Consider the following 4,174-nt stretch of genomic DNA (forward strand, 5'->3'; position numbering starts at 1 on the left):
AGAATTATTTTGGTCGCAAATTTTTATCCATTTTACTGGTAGTCCACTGTATGAAGAATTTTTGCATATGCCTGGTTTCACAGACAAGGCTTAAGGCTAGTCCCAGACTAAAATGAATGTGTGAGCTGTCTTAACTAAAATATAATTGCCCGAATATCTTAAAATATTCATTGCCATTGTTTTGTCTCAAGATGCACACCAGTAATATTTTTTAAGGCATTTTTATAAAAGCGACATAAATATCTTAATTAACTAAGGCATGTCCTGGCTTAAGCTAAGCCTGTCTGTGAAACGGGCCAATGTCACATTTGTGAGAAAATCTGCACGGTCACATTTGTGAGAAAATCAAGCTGAGAGAATCTCATAAAAAGGTGAGACTTAAACACAGTACATTTATATAGTACACCTTTGCATTTTCTCTCGAATTGCATTATGTATTTGTAAAACGCTTTCTGTTTGTTTCAGAGTTTAGTTTCTTTTGCAAAAAAGGTTGCGTTTGTTTGCAAAACGCTGGATTTGTTTGTTAAGTTTAGGCACAATTTTCGCTCCATAAATAAGTTATCAAAATCTTGGAAAAATATGCAGGACTCTTTGCTATCAAATGCTGAAGCCACGCCCACTCGAATCGCTCAACCTGAGTCCCCAGCCCAGTAGGCTATATGTGAATTATGTGAATAGGTTTTACTGGAGGATTGGAATTCAAACGCGCGCGATCTAGATAATTCAGGAGCAGGTTAAAGGTATGCGTATTTAGCGTGCTGTCCGGAGAGGGGGCTCCGAGCCCGGCAGTTTCTTCCGAACTCCGAGTACTCTCCCCATGTCCGGGAAGAAGGCCCCAGGCCCGGTATTATAGACTTCATGTACTTCTCTGATCTTAACAAGGGCTATGGGTCTCATTCATGTATGAGTTTGAACACTTGAACACCTGCGTACACACCAAATATCTTCTCACACTAAGACAGGAACTGCACGTACACCACACACACTTTTGTAGAGAAGTTGAATTAAGAACGCTGGGTTGCTTATCATTATCACTAAACAATGAGCTCATTTTTAATAAAACCACACACTTTTGTAGAGAAGTTTAACTTATCGCAGACAGCCAAGGACGCTGGGGTGCTCATTATCACTAAACCATCAGTTCATTTGGAATAAAACCAGTGTTAAATCATGTATCGTCCGAAAGCCCCCGGAAAGGTGTCAAGATAAAGAGCACATGATATATGTATGTGTTGATTGAAAGGCGCTCCCTACGATTAAATCCTAATATGCGAGGCCGGAACTGTAGCGAGTCATAAGGGGATGGACTAATAAAAATAAGTGATGTCATGTAAAACCTGGTTGGTAGAAGATGATGTCAGGTAAAACATGATTGGTTTGAACTAGGGCTGTGCGATTTGGGGAAAATATCTAATTGCGATATTTTTGACAGACATTGCGATTGCGATTTGATTTGCGATTTTAACTTTTCTAATTCAAGCTTCAATTCAATATTGTTGTGTGGAGCACAGTATGGGTATAGTTACCCTGAAAGAAAACAACAAAAAAAACCATGTAATTGTTTCCATTAAAACCATTACAAAATTAATTTTTGTAGTGTGCTTTGGGCATTATTCAAATAGGGCTTACTGTTGTTCAATTGGTTCCCAACTTCCAGATTACATCACACCAATAGAATCCAAATACCAGTGTACACTATTACAGTTTCCATTAAAACAAATACAACTCCCATTGTCCCTTAAATCCATAACATTTTCTATTGTGTTAGTGAATTATTAAAATAGTTCATGGTTTACATAGGCTGATTTATTATTGTTTAAGTATGTGGGATTTTTTAAAACAAGTAAAAAATGTGCTGAATGTTTAATTTCATCCAAGTGAAATTAGCAAAACAGTTAGATAGAATTTACATTTGTTTGAAACGCGGAGCTAGGCGTGAGTTGACACAGGGTGCGCGCGTGCGTCAAGCCTCGTCAATATTGCCAGATGCCCGAACCGGACTCAAGTACTATAAACGTCATTACGAAACAGGCTGTGTGTGCGCGTCAAGTTTAAACGGCTCGTCCGCGAGACGCACAACGCGGGGCAGAGAAGCGCGAGTATGACACAGGCTGTGTGCGCGGTCTTCTGAATTGGACGGTTCTTTAGTATTTATTTGCCTAATATGATCGATCTGACTCTGCAGATGCCATAATAACACACACTCTCTCTCTCCTGCCTTCTGTATGTTTGTTTTTTTAATGACTTGTTTACGCAGTTGGCTGGGGCAGTGCTGATTGGGCATAACGGAGGTGCGCTCACTCAGTTGGTTAGCAAGAATGCCACTCAAAGCAGGCTTGGAACAGACGCGTTTCCTATTTTTCACATCGCTCCCACATCGCAGCCTCTTGCGATTAGCAAATCGCAACGTCTCACATCGCGATTGCGATTCGATTTCGATTAATCGTTCAGCCCTAGTTTGAACTGTGATAACAACTTGAGAACAATGTATAAAAGATGGAGTCAGACATGTATTCGTTGGACATCATTGGACATCTTCAGATGAACTCTGTGTGTCTCACTTTGATTGCTCGAGCAAATAAAGATTGAAACCTCTTGAAACCTGGCTCTCTGGTCTTCGTGAATTCTTTCTACATTGGCTGATCGACTTTTCGCCACGACATAACCAATCACATATTTAACAACTACAATACTAATTTCTCGCTAGTAATGCAATCAAAAGTTATTGAAATTGAAAATTAAATATACATTTATACAAAACTATGCTCCAACGGGCGTTTCGGCCGCCATTTTATTTTTTCCAGCTTGAGCCTTCTCGACCAATCACGTTCCGCGCATGTTGTTATGGAAACGACAGGTCTCCGTCACTGGTTAGCTGTGAAAAAGGTGCTTGACAGGATGTTTTTTCAGAAAAGTTGAACTTTTTTCCAACCTCAAAGACACTCAAGCTGCAGAAAAAGATGCTGGCACTGGCGTTTTAAAAAAGCGCTCAGGACTTTTTTGAAAACACGGTTTACTCCATAGGATTATAATTTAAAACAGACACTAGCAGCTTCAATAAAGAAGTCAAGCTCTGAAGACAGACAGCTTTGTCTATTTGTAGTGGTTCTCTTGAGCTGATAAGGTAGATGCTGAAATTGCTGATAGTGAACCAGCCGGGTGGATTGTCTGTTATTTGGCATGAGATTTGTTTAGTTGGGCAGAGTGAGAGCCTGAGAGCGTGTGCGAAAAGCTTACAACCCTGAGCTCGTGATTGAGCAGACACCTGATGCTAGGCGCTCTAGTGATAGGGGAGGGGCCATGCATGCTCGGATGCTCCATTGTGTCATCAATCCCCCGTTTTAGCCCCGCCCAAAAAATCCTGAAAAGAGAATTTTTGAAAATCTGTTTAACGGTTTAACTCCACAGTTCAGTACTACATACTTCTGAGTCTTTGTAATGTGTTTCAGCAATACATGTCTAACATCTATAATGTGTTTAGAAACAATTCTCAGAATGCTCTTTACCCAGACTTTAAAAACATCTTTCATTTTGTGTGTGTGTGTCTTTGGTCAAGTTTGGCAATTTAATTTTAAAACGTATTATTGCTTGAGTGAAGTAAAAGTGCATCAGGTTTTTCTTGAAAACAATATTTCTGATGAAAATCTGATTTTGCAGGTTCAATGTACCCACGTCCAGCAGCTTGTTGAAACAGACATGTTTCATTCTCATCAAGCCTTTCATTTCTGGGGATTCTCTCCTATATGTGTGTGTATGTAACATCTAACCAAATGTCTGAATGTATTCCTCTTATGGAGAATCCATGGAGAAATGTTGGAGGTTTGAAGAAATGTTTTTGAAGGCGTGAGCTCCAGGTGATGTCTAGAGAGGAGTCTCATCTCTGATGTCTCTGCTGGGTAAACATGAGATATCATTTGTTTTAGAAATCGTTGGTCTTACAGTATAAATGTATGATGTGTTCCAGAGGAAATCGTTTGGCTGTCAAAGAGAAGCAGACTTGAGATTATATTTTTATATTTTGTTTTATTGTAAATATACAGTAGAAGATGCTTCACCGTTTTCAACATATTTCATCAAATGCTTTGGAGTGTCAAAAGAGATTTCCAAACGTGTATTGCCTTTATGGCTAATAATCCAGAGAGATTTGACTGTGAAAGAAAGACTGTATGACCCA

The sequence above is a fragment of the Triplophysa rosa genome, linkage group LG3, assembly GCF_024868665.1.
Source record: "Triplophysa rosa linkage group LG3, Trosa_1v2, whole genome shotgun sequence".
NCBI lineage: Eukaryota > Metazoa > Chordata > Actinopteri > Cypriniformes > Nemacheilidae > Triplophysa > Triplophysa rosa.